Raw genomic sequence first — 15,401 nt, forward strand, 5'->3', positions numbered from 1 at the left:
CTCCCTTTGAGTTTCTTCTAATGAGCTTGTAGCTTCTGCTCTTACCCAGTTCTTGGTGTTTGGCTGCAGTGAAGCCCATGACCACTAACCAGCCTGTTGCTCAAACAAGGATTTATGATTTCCACTGATGTTTCTTCCTCCTTGGATGCATGATTTATTCTGAAGAACTAACTGGATCCTGACTGGGGATCTGTGTGGGAGTCCAAGGTTGAAATTTTGCTTCTCAGTCAGAGACTCCTTTTTCACTGTTACACCTTTCCTCCAGGCTCTAACAGTACTAAGACTAATAGCACGGAAGGGTATACATGTGTATTACATATGTGTGTGTTAAAGTTAGTGGTTGTGGACGCTATCAGGGCTGCAAGCAGAAATTTGAGAATAGCTGGCCTAATATTTTTGTTGGGCTTTGCCTGTTTCTGTAAGAGCGTGTTAGCAATTTTTAAATTTCGTTTAGTATAATTTAATTTATTAAAATTAGGAAATTCACCTTAGCATACTCTCAGGAAAATTAGAAAATTCACAGTAGCAATACTGTGGTGCAACATGACCCAAGAGCCATTCCTGGATAAAGTACAAAAGTAGAGCATGTGAAATGGGGTTTCATTGCCCGGTAACTGTTGGCTGAGGTTCTTAATTGTTTTGTCTTGTGATGGGAGCTGTGAGAAGGCCAGGCAGTTTCATCAGTCCTGGATTCTGAATCCTACTCCACAACATGCTCTTGAGAAACTCCATAAGATGATATTCCAGTTTACACCTCATCTGCGTATTGGGCTACGTAGGGTGGCAGGTCAGCTTGCCTGAAGATCTCCTCTCTCCAGAGGCAGCTGGGCCTTTGCTCTGGGGCACCGCTCAGCTTGACAGGAAGATGAATGAGAACGTTTTTAAATTTTTGTCTCGTACAATGTATTCCCGGCTTCCTTCCAGCCCTGATTTTGAAACTGGCATGTGACTGGTTCAGTTGAGTCTTCCCATGTCTTTCTGACATTTCTTTTCAATTTGGGCATATTGTTCTGCTTGGTGATAGTGGCTCTGATAATTGCATGAGTCAGCCATTTTGCGCAGTTTGGCAATATACTGATCTATTGTTTTTTCAGCTCCTTGGACAATGTTCCTGATTCTGTGGGTTGAAAAGCACTTCTAGGATTTTACAGAGTCCTTCCTGCTCTGCTCTTGTCCCTGCCAAACACTGTAAATGCATATAGTGGACCTTATCTCAGAGAACTGAAACCATGCCTGCTTGCATTTCATTTTCTTCTGCATTTACTATCAGCTATTTTCAGTTCTATCTTGCAGCCAAAAGGGCAATCAGCTACTGACCACAGCCCCTTTCATGTTTATCTGTCAGATCTAAGACAGTGGTGTGCCCTTGACCTTGCCCCTTTTCCCTTCTCCTACTCTTTCATGCTCTGACATTGTTAGTTTCTGGTGCTTGCAAGTCCCTTTTCCTCACTCCACCACCTTCCGTGATCCAGCACAGAAGGCGGCTGCCCACAGAGAGGTGAAAGAGTTGCTCGTGACTGTTTAAGTGTGTCCTTAATTATTCCAGAAGTGCTCCCTTGAACTAAGTAATTTGCGGTTATTAATTCATCCTATTAAGCTAGCTGTGAAGAAAGGATGGCTGGCTGTTCTTTTGCATTTGTTTGATTGGCACCTTATTTGAATGTAGTTTTTATCAAGTTTTATCTCGAGCTGAGTGACACAGCTAATTATACCTTTTTTCACAAGCTTCAAGTTCCAGTCTGAAGGAGAGCGAGCATATAAAGCACCAGTGCCTTAATTCTTACAGATAAACGTTTGCTTTCACAAAATGTTTCAGCACATGGGTTTCAAATGTGACTTACGCTAGTAAAACTCACATCATGGGGAGGCTCTGTGAGCAGTCAACAGTTTTTTGTGCCTGTTACACTTCGTAATCCAGAGAGAAGTCGAAGGGGCAGATCAACTGGGACAAGTCCCAGCACAGAGGGAAGAGCTGAGTGATCGTGGGATGCTTTGCAGGAGATGCTTTGTTCTTTCTCTTTCCTCCATAGAGCTTGGAGGACCCAGGAATCTGGGGTTATGCTGGCTGTTGGAAGGGAGATCTAAGGGGTCCACGTCAACTGTATCCACAGAAACTAAAATAACAATAGAGATGAGCCTATGTAGGAAGTTAACTTCTCCCTACACAGTCTGGTCAGGGGTCACTGAAGAATCTGGGGTAGGGCAGCGCTTCTTAGAAGATGACCCATGCAAATGTGCCTCCTTGTTACACCACAGCTAGGGCTAAACCAGTATGTAAATCTACAGAAAAAGCTTAACATCATAAAAAGCTGCATTTTTTCCATGCGTTTGTGCCAGGTCCTCTAGTGGCAGATGTTAACTAGTAAGAAGGATCATTTTCAGTCAATGTATGGATGATTCATCAGCACGGCAGGCCAGAGAGCTAAGGGCTGTAGATGGGCTTTAAGAAGAACTGAGATAATTTTATGACCTATGAAAGCATTTGCCTGGCTGTTCATGTATAATCAGTAAGAGAAGGGTAATCAAAGCTCGTTCCTTGGGGCGCCAGCTAATGATACTAATTAGCACACAGACAAGGCTTTGCTGAAAGCATTACACACAGGCATGTGCTAATTAATTAGCTGATTGTCTGGAGGATGGTGTTCCCCTTGCCTTCTCCTTCTCCTGCAAGATTATGCAGTGGGAAGGAAGGAGGGTTTTATGCTTGCTCACAAAATAGATGCCACTGTGGAGTAGTCCAGCATGGTGAGTTTGGCAGCTTCCCCAGGGATGTGAATCTGTGCTGAGGTTTGAAGAGATCCATCAAACTACTACTTCAAGTTGTACCTCAGTGCACTGGAGGACAAAGATAGTGTTATTAGGTTTTTGGTCTATTGCCTTCTAGAAAAGGACTGGTGCCAAAGCCAGCTATGTCCAGTTCCTGGTGTATATTCAGGCAATAGCAATGATACTCAAGTGAAGTTACAGTCCTGAGCTTCTGGGAATAGAGGTTTGCATGAAACATGGTTCCTGCTAGTTTCTACGGTACAAGAGCATTGCCACTCATAGCCAAAACCAAGCAGTGGTACAGGATCTCAGCACCACCAGGGGCTCTCAGGTAGCTTTGAAGATCAAAGATCACTCTCTCTGATGGGCTGTGGGGCTGGCTGCCTTCCCAAGCAAGACTCCTTGCAACGAACTCAGATTTTATGAAACCCAGTGTCCTGACATTACAGTGACCGCTTTGGCTCCAAGGAGCTCAGCTCAGACAGAGGCACAGGAGTCTTGCAGTGACCAAGTGTTTTCTCTTGGTGGCTTTCTATTTCTAGAAGGCTGTTAGATAGGATCCCAAGTGGTATATCTGGCTTCATTTCCAGGCTGGTATGTGTGTGTGTGTGTGAATGTTCCCTCCATTGTTATATGGGAGAGAAGGAAAGAGAGACCAGTTTAAAAGAGCAAGGTAAGGCGGAGTATATATTTCTTTTAACTCTGTACAAATCCTGTCCTGGCCAGACCTCCATAGTGCTCAACATTCTACCCAATCAAGTCAAAGCCAAGTTTTGCAGCTGCATGCAGGGTTTCTCACCCCCTTTCCTATCCCGTGAACTTGCAGAGAAAAGAGTACCTCTGTTGTGTCTGGAAGCATGTGGCACACAGGCTAGCTGGACCTACAGTGGGCAGAGGAAAGAGAGCAAGTTGGTCCTTCTAGTTTTATAGATTCTACATAAAAGCTGCCACGCGGGAAAAAGTTATCAGGATTTATCAGAATGACCTCCTGGTCAGGTTTTGAGGAGGACCCTATCGGGTGGTCATGCTTTCTAGAGAGGGTTGGCTCTAGAGAGCCCCCTTCTCTGCTCCTACAGAGGAGTACTGATAATTTGCAGTTCTGCACCAGATCTTTTCAAGCTGGATAAAGCCAGTGTTTTGTGAGCAGACTTAGAAGCAAAAGGAAAGTGCCATCAGTTCCTTGAAGCAGGTGATTGTTTGATCTCATGGGATATGAAAGTGCTATGAAGCAGACCTTTCCTTTGTTTGCTTTCTGCATGTGGCTTACCTGCTTTCGGATTTGACTTGGTACGTAAACTTGCCATCCCTGATCCTTGGAGGCAGTTTTATCCCATAGATCTCTTAGCTGGGCTGTGGTGAGCTCCTCCATCACCTTCCCCAGCTGGCCCACTAAGACAAAGTCTAGTAGTGAGATGCCCCGTGCTTGTTCCACAAATACGAACTGCTCCTCCTGTTACCTGTTTGTATAACTGTACCCATCACAAGCAGTTGTAAAGATTGTCCATATGGGTATGTGACTCACTGAGTGCCCGTGAGGCTGACTTTTACAGACCTCAAATTACCCCATGAAGGGATACTTTTCTCCAGGCCTGAGTCATTTGCTTAATGGACCCTATTTTTAAATGAAGGAGGCAGAGGTGGCAGCATTACTAGGAAGGAAGATAACTGCCATCTTCGATGTGACACTTGGGGGCGTTAAGCGAAGTCCCTTCTTCCTAAAGTGGTACTCCATCCTCAAGCAAAGGGAGTCCATGTTGCTTCTGCCAGTTTAAGGACAGAGAAAAGCACACATAAAGTGGAAGATTAAACACAAACCACTGCATTTTTGGTTTTTTAAGACCTGTAAAAAAGCTGGTAATCTGTCAAAAGCTGGAAGCTTGAATCATCTTGGGCGTCTAAATGCCCTGACTTCCCAAAGTGCTGACTAACATATTTCAGTCGTGCATTTGGGCATGTGTGAGTTACTGCATGTGACAGAAATAAAGTGCCTTCCCTTTCCTTATTCATGTTGCATGCAGACACAACCGCGTCATTCACATAAATCCAGCACAATTAGCCAGAGGGCTCAAATTTACAGCGTTTCTGATAAACCAGACGCCTAAGAAATTCTGTGATGGGAAAAGGCTGTACTCTGCAAGAACACAGCAGGTAACAGTAGCCTTGTGAATGATAGCCCAAAGCCTCAGCTTTCGCCCCAGTACCTGAACATCTCACTGTCCTGAGGGAAACATCTGCGGAGCAATTATTATCTTGGAAAGAGCCATGGGAAAATAAAGCAGTCGGTAACACTTGAAAAGCGTCCCAGATTCCCACTGAAAGGCTTTGTCAGAGCTGTGAACCTTCACTTTATTTAGCTGTATGCATTTTTTTTTTTTTCAGAGTGGGTAGTAAACCAAAAAAGTATCCTGTATGTTGCTGCGGTGGGAAATCTCAGCCGTGATAACATTCAGCTCAAGGTTGTTATCTAGTGGGTTGTAACCTGGGGAATATGGGAATATTTCTCAAAGGAAAAGCAGGGCTTGTCACTTTGTGCTCTTTAGGAGCTTAACTGTTTGTGTCTCGGTAGGTCACAGATGGATGAGCCACGTAACACACAGAGGGACAAACACTACTTTGTGCTGACCTGAGGAGGGTTTGGATGTATTTGTTCCCTCTCTGCAGGGCACAAATTTTATGTCACAGACACTCTTTTTTTTTTTCCAAAGTTTTTTTTTTTTAGCAAGAGCAAAAGGAGATTGGTACCTTCAGTCTGCCCAAACTTCTCTGCTTCTGTCTCTGCCTACATATACAAATGTGCATGGCAGGCCATTAAATACATGCCTATCACAGCAGGAGAAATGACAGGGCTGCCACTAAGCACGGTGTTTCCTAGCAGGACAAGCTGGATGGTACGGTCCCCAGATGCTGCTCCATGCTCTGGCATCCCTGCTGCTCACGGGTCTCATGCAGCAGGGACAGGGTCACAGCTGTGGCCGTGTTGGGCACAGCCACTTGCAGCGGTGGCAGAGAGATGTGGGAGAGGTGCACTGAGCTGTGGAGGAACCTGTGTCTGCATGTGTGGGGCACACCACCTGCCTGCATGCAATCCCAAGTGGAAACGGCATGTGGGGCTGAGCAATAGAGCTTGGCACTTGTTTCAGAGGCTATCAAAGGACTTCGGGTGGGAGACAGTATTATTCCCCCCGTTTTCACAGATGGCAAAATCGAAGCACAGGGCAGTAAAATAACTTAGCTAAGGTCACCCAAGGAGGCAGTGGAGGAGCTGGGAATAAAACCCAGGTTTCATGAATCACTAAACCACAGTGCTTCCCCTTAGGGCTATGGATGTATTATAATAGAGCAAGATCCAGATGTGGTTTTTAACTGTCATTCAATACTCTGTGTGATATTACTCTGCCTAAGAAAATATACAAATTTGGACTCCCTGGAGATTTGACTAGTTCAGGGGAGCTTGATTAAGCCTGTTTGGCATGACATTGTTAGGCAGAACACACAAGGGGATGGGGGGCAATTCTCAAACACACTGGCAGGGCCTGTGGAGTTGCTCAGCCCCTTCTGTACCCAGGAGGATGAATAAGGATTTGAGAAACACAGTCTCTGAAAATGAAGGAGGGAGCAGAGTCAGAGCAAAGAAGCTGGACCACATCAGGAGGTAGGAGGAAAACAGATGCTTGGCAACAAATCTGTGATCAGACGTGCTGTTCCAGTGGCAGCCGATCCCCTTAGAAAGTTATTACTCTCCAGCTGTTCATCTCTGTTCCCTCCATTCCCTTCTCAACCCACCAGCTCAACTGCTTGTTAACTGCTTCCAAAAGCAACCCAGGCTATTCTGAGGGAGCTGGGTTTGGAGGTGATTGCAGAGCTGCCTACGCTGGCCATTTGGCAGAGGTAGTCGGCAGTGGTGGCAAGGAGGAGACAGGGCAAGGGTCCAGGGATGGCCAACTCTCCACCCAGCTCTGTTAGATCTCAGCAGCTCATCTAGCTGCAGTCAGAGAAAAGGATGTTAGCTGGGTAGAACAATATTGCTCTGCATGTAAAACTCTTCATGCTTTGATATTAACAGTAAGCAGTGAGTGGGCCAAAACCCTATAGCTTGAAGCCATGATTTAAATTGATCTCTGTTCACATTTCTGCCTCCAGGTTTTGGCCGGGGGGACGGGGATAATGGAAGAATTAGATCCTTTCATCAGATTTCTTCATTAAAATTGCCCCCCACCCCACACTGACAAACTGCAGGTGTTTTTCCTAAAAGGCCTATTCTTGGAGTCAGATAATTGCATATCATCTCTGTTTAGGTAAGAATAATAAAAGGCTTCTAAACTTTCGGACTAGGTCTATACAGTCAGAAAGTTATATATTTAAAAGACTGAAAAACTTGAAATCAAACACTGTCCCTTTCATAATTCTTCATGTTAAAGAAACGTTTGTGATTTAAAGTTTAATTCCTGATATCTGCAGCAGAACTCATGCTTTTGAATGTTTGGTCTCAGAAATACAGATTTTGGACTGGCTTAAACTGGAAGTAAGATTCTTCCTTTCCTTTAAAAAAACATGTATCCCATCTGCATGGCAGGAGGGTAATGGAGACATCTTTGTGTCTGGATGCACAGAACCATCCTCATCCAGTCCACAGACCATGCAGTAAATCTGTGTCAGAACCAAGAGCCTCACCCTGTTGTGGAGTATCTGTATTCAAGTCCTAGATGAAGTGATTCCTGTGGATACTGTGTTTTCAAAGCATTCAAGAGGTTTTGGTGATGAGAAGTGCCAGTCTAACCCACTGATGAGACCTTATGCAGGCTCCTGGTTGGGTTGAGGGTCCAAAGTGGTATAGAGAGGCTGATTTTGGGGAGCAGTAGTGCAAATTCATGGCTTTCATTCTACAAGGCTCCGGTCCAGCCCCTGTAAACTAAGCAAGACAGCAGCTGTCATGTCCACTGATGGCAGCTCGTACTCATTTGATACAGATGAACCGAACAACAGTTTGATGAGAACTGAAGGTAGAAAGCCCTACTTTGATATTGGCGTTAAGCATTCCTAATGATCTAGTCATATCAACCCCTCCTTTTTAAAAAGAAAAAACCCCAAAGCTTCCTGTGTGTTTATGCTTATTTAAAAAGGCTACCAGGAATATACGGGAGAAAATTCGTATTTCACTTCTCTGAAGAGAGGGACAGGATTCATCTCACCATATTCTGGTTACCTAAAAAGTGGGTGGCTTACATAAATGAAACTCGCTCTATAGCTGCTGGAGAGATACTAGCAACTCCAGGAGAGGATTTCTGCCTGTCTAACCAAGAAATCAAAATGAGAGGGGAAGATTTATCTTCTGGAGTCTCTTTCTCCATCAGCCATAAGAGTTTAGATGACTAGTTTAGCACAGATGCCTAAAATTTATGTTCAGTGAGCTGAGGCCACAAACTGACGGTCATGTCACAGAGAGGAAAACTGCCTGACCAGGAGAAGAAAAATAAGGGCTGAAAAGGGGAAGCAGAGAGTGGCCCCAGAGAAGGTAAAAAGAGACGGGAAGTGAAAGAGTTACCAACAAAAGACAGCACTCTTAAAACAAAGCCAGTTCAGAGGCTGTAACGCAATGTGTCCTTCGATATCAGGTTAGCGGCTGGCACTTTGCACTGTGTGAAAAGATCTCAGCTGAAGATCTTGATAATCTGGCCAGCCGTGGTGTACTCAGGGGCATTATTCCCATAAGCCCAGCAGGCAACTGTGGGGAGAGGGAGGCAGTGCTTTCCCACTACTGACAGACACCCTCGCTGTCCCCTCCTCCCACCTGCGGTGAGTCATGACTCCAGAGGTGACACCAGGTCATGACACCACCCTAGGTGCTGGAGAAATCCAAAGACCACTAAAACATGATATTACAGACAGGATGGAAATGATGCTCTTCTCCTTGAGCCTCACGGAGGGCAACTCTGCCAGGGTTATAGGATCAGGAGACGCTGGGTGCATGTGGTCAGGAGAGAGCCCCAAGGATGGGACATGCGAAAGGTACACTGGATCTGGGCGATAGAGATGGCACGTTCCAGGAGCCAGGTCTTGATGGAGAGGTTGAAACTGGAAGCTTGCTGCATCTTACCTGCCACAGCCCGTGTCTGGCTGCACATGTCTTTGCAATCCAAATAAACTTCTACAATGCAATAAATGCAACCTAGCCAGCCAGGTGTCTGCTTGCTCCTCAGCCATGGATGACCGGGGCCCTTACTGTGATATCTTAACACCTAATGCTTCTGCCCACAGCCATGCTTGGCTGCAGTGACCTGTAAAATCAGTTTGGGATCAGCTCCTCAGCCTGTGGCAATTAGCTTGGCTCCCCAGGAGACAGGTGGAGGGATGCCGCATAAGCGTATTTGCAGAGGGATGGAAATATTAAACCTTCCTCGTGCTTGTAAATTAAATGCACTGTTAAAGCTCTGGTCAGATGCTCGCCCGACCACCCTGCCATCTCCTCTGATTTATCTCAGCAGCAGATGCAGGCCCACACTTTGGTGGCGAACTCTGCCAGTAACAAAGCAAACAAAGCAAGGAAAATAAAACCTCAAGTATGTGGACTCCTTTGGAGGGGGAGGAGGGAGCAGCGTGGTTTCATGGCATGGTGGAAAGCCACTTTATCTTTGCTGAGCTCACGCCTGACCTACCAACGTGAGGTTGAATGGGCTGTCCAGGATGATGGCCAGCCGGCGAGCAGAAAGCCCCAAAGAAGCCCACAAACTGCTGGAGTGGGAACCCCGTGTGGCTCTGCCACTCTCATCTCCCCTGGCGGTGCCGGGTTGTCGGTCGTCACGTGGCGAGACATCTGTTCCTCCAACCACCCTCCTTTCTCTCAGTTGGCTGAATGACCGTCTGCCACCCTCGCCAATGGGATCTGTCCTCACTGCACTAGCTGAGCACATGTTTGGATAGAGACTTCAGCAAAGTCCGTGTCCTCTTTAAAAACTGGAAATGGGACTTAACTTCTAGCTTTGTAAAGGAGCTTCAACCCTGTCTGTCGCGCAAGTCCTGGGCATGCTGCTAGATGGTATTATATTGCCAAAGTTGCTTGATTCACTCTGTTTTTCTCTTCTGTCTTCCCTTCTTTTCTCTGCATTCCCCATTCTTCCTTCTACTGCTTTTTATGTTGCAGAAATGAGTAAGTAAGCAGACTTACATGGTGTGAGATGTTAAGAGGAACCTTATGCCACACTAGCACGAATACATTGTCAGGAAGAAATGTGTGTGTCTGCATGTTTGAGACCACTTGCACAGGACGACAACCGCAGGATCGTGGGGATAGGAAAGCCTGATGTCTTGAACGCTGCAGGAAAAGCAGCCAGCCTTGATCCTCATTCTGGGAAACAACAGCTGCTGCCAGGATAATTTTATCCTCCTGCTTACACAAGAGAGATCTATTTTACAAACATCCCGTGATCTCCTGGACCCATATATGCGGTCATTCCAGGTCAGAGTTGCATCACTGGAGTGGCGGATCCATATTCTGACTTGCTTTTTTTCCTCTTTTCCAGCAGACTCTTCCTGCCTTGAATGTTCTGAGCCTAGGGACCATATTCTTTCCTCTCCTGATTGAGCCGGTTATCACTGCACCCTCTTCCCAGAGCCTCTCCATGACTTGCAGAACACTAGGAAAGTTCTGCTCCAGAAGAGCTGGTTTCCGTGCTTGCAGGATGCAAGGTGCTAAAGATAAGAAGGAATTCTCATGCCCTTATCAATTTTTATGCTGAAGTATTTGGCTTTCCCTGCCATTACACTTCCTACTGTCTGCCCGAGTGCAAAGGAAGAGACACAAATTAATTAAAAAGAGAGCAATTTCCCAGCTCACTGTCTTTCACAGCAACTAGCTGCCCTGCTGCACCTGTAATCTGCACAGTACCTCTGATTAACTCCCAGAAACACTTCCCAGATGAAAGTTTCTCTAATGAAAAAACATGGAGAGAGAGAAATCTCAAAATTCTTCTTAACTTTTTTTGGGGGGGGTGGCAAGAAAAGAAACCCTGATATGTTTCATTTTATAATCAGGCACTTTGTCATTTTCTCATTTGTTTGTTTGTTTGAAATAACTTTCTGGCTCCACATTTTCTTTTGAAAACATTCAGAAGATAAAAATTCCCCAAGCTTTTCAGAGGAGCTAAAAATGAAAACTGTTGGCATTTCTGGAGAAGCAAATTGGCTTCAAAAGGGACAGAAAATGGCTTACAGTTGAGCAAAACTTAGTATTTCAAGAAACTAAATTCCCTTGAAAATGACATCTCCTTCAGATTCTTCCAGGGCCAACTTTTCTCCTTTTTTTTTTTCTTTTTAACTCTTTCCTTGAAATTGCCAATGAGTCCAATCACAGGTTTTGCGCTGAACAGTAATTGCCACGTTGGAAGTGCTGGGTAGCACAGTGAAAAGCAGGAGCTCTCCTGATTGCCTCCTGAGGCCGCCCCACAGCACTGAGGGTGCCCAGGAGGGTGACTTTCAAGACACGTTTTTATTTGGTTAGCAACGGTCACTTGGCTTCTGGGCAATCAAAGTATTCCCATATTTAACTCCGGGCTGTGAATGCTGACAATCGGTGGGTTAATCATTATGGAAATACTGACTGATTCTTGAGTCAAATGTCAGGTGGTGCCAAAAAACAGAGCCCCAGGACAAAGGACAGAGAAAAGTCAGCTCTGACTAATTCTGCAGATAAAACGGCTGTTATACAAAAACATGTCTTCCAACAGAAGACTTGGGTCACAGCAACATCTGAACTACAAAGTCCACTGTTCTTCCCTGTGAAAAACAGCAAATGCCATTAGTTGTGATCTGATTTCAGCCAAAGTCTGGGGTTCCTAAAGCCTTCAATGGGCGACAACTCATAGCTCTGCTGACAAACTGCCCGGGCTGATGGGGGTTATTTATATAGAGATTAAAGGAAAAAAAAAAAAGAAAAAATTCAATTCAGAATTAGCCATTAATGAACTTAGAAACTAGAAATTAGAAGAGGGTTTCTAAGCAGCCGAGGGGAAGACTTCTGGAGCATGTCCACCATGGGTATAGCACCGTTACAAACTTGTATCAGGTTTTAAGATGATCTGCATCAGTCAATGAATGACACAAATGGCTGTGAAGGCAGGGGCCAGGCCTCTTGATTTAGCTCTGCCTTTCTATAGTCCTGTTTATTGAGGGCTGAAGAACCAAAAATAGATCCAATAGTCATAGCAGCCAATGCTTGCAGTCCCTCCCCGAAGTATTTAAAATAAAGACTGCCATCTTCAACAATGACTCAGGATTTTGAAGGTTTCCAGTTTTGGCTGCCCAATGTAACAGAGAATAAAAAGAGCATGATTTCACACGGGATGGTCCTCTCTCAGCACCAGCAAGCTGGATAAACCACTGAGCCTTTTGGGAAGTCTTGATTCACCCATCAACTAATGTCCACAGATGTTTGCCCTTAATCAGCCCTTTCAGTCTGGACCAGGGCAGCAGAGGGTAGAATACACTCAGTAGCATTTTTTGGAGGGTGGGAAAGGCAATTTACAGTGCAAAGAAGGTCCAAATAATATTTTCCTGAGCTTAATGTTGGTTGCAAATATATGAATCTTAATTAGGGAGAACAATGTGTGACATGCAACCAGGAGTGAGTTTCTGATCCTGTGGGACTGTGTGTACCTGTTGTTCACCAGCATTAACAATGGGATTCCCATTCCCTAATTTTGACTTGGCTTCTAACTCTGGAAGAATTCAAGTTATTTTTTTGCAAATCCCTGGCCATGGTGGGAGAGAGTGGCCGTTGCTTAAGGGACGACTGTGAGGCACAGCTGGGATGGAGCTTGGATGTGCTGCTACAGCGCGTGGGAAAAGGCTGACAGCTCTGGATGGCAGTGCATCCCCTCTGTTGTAGAAAGTGTTCTTGGAGAGAAACAGATCTCCTGCCCTCAGCAAAGGGGGACTCTAAATGGCCAGCTAAGCCTAGATGCTAAATTTTTAAATAGAGAAAGGGCAGTGTGATGAATCCCATCTGAATAGAATATGGTCATTAACACATCATTAAAAATGCCTAGCGTCTTACAAATGCAAACAATAAAATCCTTCCGGGAGTGTCAGTCTCCCCTTTCTCTTTAAATGCAGCTATATTTTTTCTAGTACATGGTGACTTTTCAATACTGAGCCTGCTTCTCTTTTATTCCTTTGCAGCTACTGCTCTTCACCAGCTGGGTAGGAGCAAGATGTTTGCTCTCTGCGCTTTACAAGCAGTGGCTCATCCTTAACTTGTTCTCCATAAGCTTTTACCGCTCAGGACCCAGCAGAGAGCAAATCCTTCTTCACGCTCTGACTCTCCTTTGGTGGCTCAGAGAGGACTACAGCTTATGGCCTCGCAAGGGATAACGTCGTCTGTGAGAAAGGTGAGTGCCTCACCAGTTTGTGCCACTAGCCAGGAGGTGCTTAAAGAGGAAGCCAGGAAACTAGGATCTGACCTCAGAATAGCTCTCTGAGGAGCATGCGGAGCCCAAGGGGAGAAGGTTCATACTGGCTGCAATGTTTGCAGGATGGTTGGTCTGTCTTGGTAGAGTGGGGTGCTGTCATCCAGTTTGAAGTCAGGGGTCTGGGCAAACTATGGTGAAAAGCACCAAGCCAGGGGTAAAGAAATGAATTGGTTAGTAGCCTTGACTATCTATCCAAACTGTTGAACCACAGTGCAAAACACAGGACTGTGACAGCAATAACATCTCTTTTATATATAGCCAGTTCTGCTACTAGAAAATGCTGTTATAGTTGTGTTTTTCTTCCCACCAATTCCCATTTCTCTTTACATCGAACTTGGGTAACTTTCTCTTAGACAATATTTTCTGGGCAGCAAATCCTGGCAGAACTACCATAATCTCACCAATTTTAAAGAAAGAGGAGGTGCAGAGGAGGGTTACCACAACAGCCCAGAGAAGAGCACACTCATGTTGCAGACAACAACTGGAAGAGCTCAGCTTGTTAAGTTTAGTGAAATGAAGGCTGAAAAGAGTAGGACTGGCTGCCACAGATACATCAGGGGCCTAAATATTGGGGAGGAAAGAGAGCTATTTAACTCAAGTACAATGTTGGCACTAGAACAGCTGGGTACAGGCTGCCCATGAATGCATCTAGACAATGGGAATAGACAGAAAATAGCAATACAAAAGTGGGAAAAAAAAAAAAGAAGTAATTTTCAGATTATAAAGTCATAGAAACGGAGCTGAGAAAGGCCTCCAGAGACCTGCTCATTTGGGGCTTTTTAACCTTTGGTAATATGACAACTGCTCCTAAAAGAGAAAAGCCAGAGACCATTTTGTCAGTGTGTCCACAATACATTTCATTCACAGCTTACTAAAAGGAAGACTGTCCCCTGCATGTTCCCCTTATTATTTTCCCCATTTTGGCTGTATGTTTGCATATGAGAACATGAAATATTAAAATTAATAATTTGCAGTCATTTCACAGCCCTTCAGTCTGACAGTGCTTCATGCATAATTGGGTGGGAAATATTGCTTTACCGCAATCCTCTGCTCCAAAGCCCTGTCACAAGCAGCTAAAGCATCCCTCATTCTTGGTACACTCATGAGAGACGTGGGGATGTGGTTGCTGCTACCAGCAGGACTCAGACTTTATGATTTCTCCTAGCACAAGGCAAGGAGGGATGGTTGAAGGAACATAAGACCTATGAGTGCGATGGTGGTAGTGATTGAGAGCTTTCAGCCAGCCCCACCACCTAGCAAAAGGGACAAGAGAAGATGGACGGGGAGGCCAGGGAATTTTCCCTGGTGCAGTCTCAGCTGGCTGTTGGAGGCTGCATGGAAGACCTATGTCAGACCCCCAGGAAGGTGGCAGCTGACCCCAAGGGATCATCAGAGTCTGTGGGCCAGTGAGTAAGGCTGAGAGAAACACAGCCCCCCCACCTTCTCGCACCCCTTGGACAAGAGAAGGAGCAGCCAAGCTCATCCCTGGCTCCCAGTTCCCTTTCCCCATGCTCCTGCCTCAGGACTGTGGCAGCATCAGCCAGTTTCCCTGTGCTGCTGAGAACCATGTGCCCCTCCTGGGGTGCTCTGGCTCTGTGTGAACTTCCCTGTGCCTCGTTCCTCCTTTCACTTGCTTGTCTTATCTCTTTAGTGGTTACCCTGTTCCAGAGCTGGGACTGGTCTTGACAGTGGGTAAAAAGAGTGCCCAATAACAACCAAGTCCTCCATCCACTTGGAGACTAGAGGTGCTACTTTCCTACAAATAAATATCAGAAGGAGCTTTTTTTGGCTTCACGTCTCTGCCTCTGCACAGGAACCTGTGTCACCAGTGGCTCTCCAGACTGGGGTGAGCTAAAGTGTCAAGTCCTTATATGTCAAATATCTACGTATGCATTCTTTCCACAGGCTGTGAAAATACCCCTGAAAAGCTCTTCTGGGGCTTAGAGCATTACTGTTCCAGTCTACACTGTCATTTAGTTCCCTGGGTAGTAGAGAAATCGGGAGTGGAGAATGCCAGATCTGGCTTTACTTTGGCCATACAAATGTATTACTGAGTAGTGAAAAGTCAGGGTAAAGCATAAATCTCGTTGCTGCACTCCAGTGCTCTGGGAGTTTTTCAAGTCCCTCTGGAATCCAGAGGCAGTTTTCAGTTTGGAGTCTAAATGTACTTTA

The sequence above is a fragment of the Charadrius vociferus genome, unplaced genomic scaffold, assembly GCF_000708025.1.
Source record: "Charadrius vociferus isolate BGI_N301 unplaced genomic scaffold, ASM70802v2 scaffold385, whole genome shotgun sequence".
Taxonomy (NCBI): Eukaryota; Metazoa; Chordata; class Aves; order Charadriiformes; family Charadriidae; genus Charadrius; species Charadrius vociferus.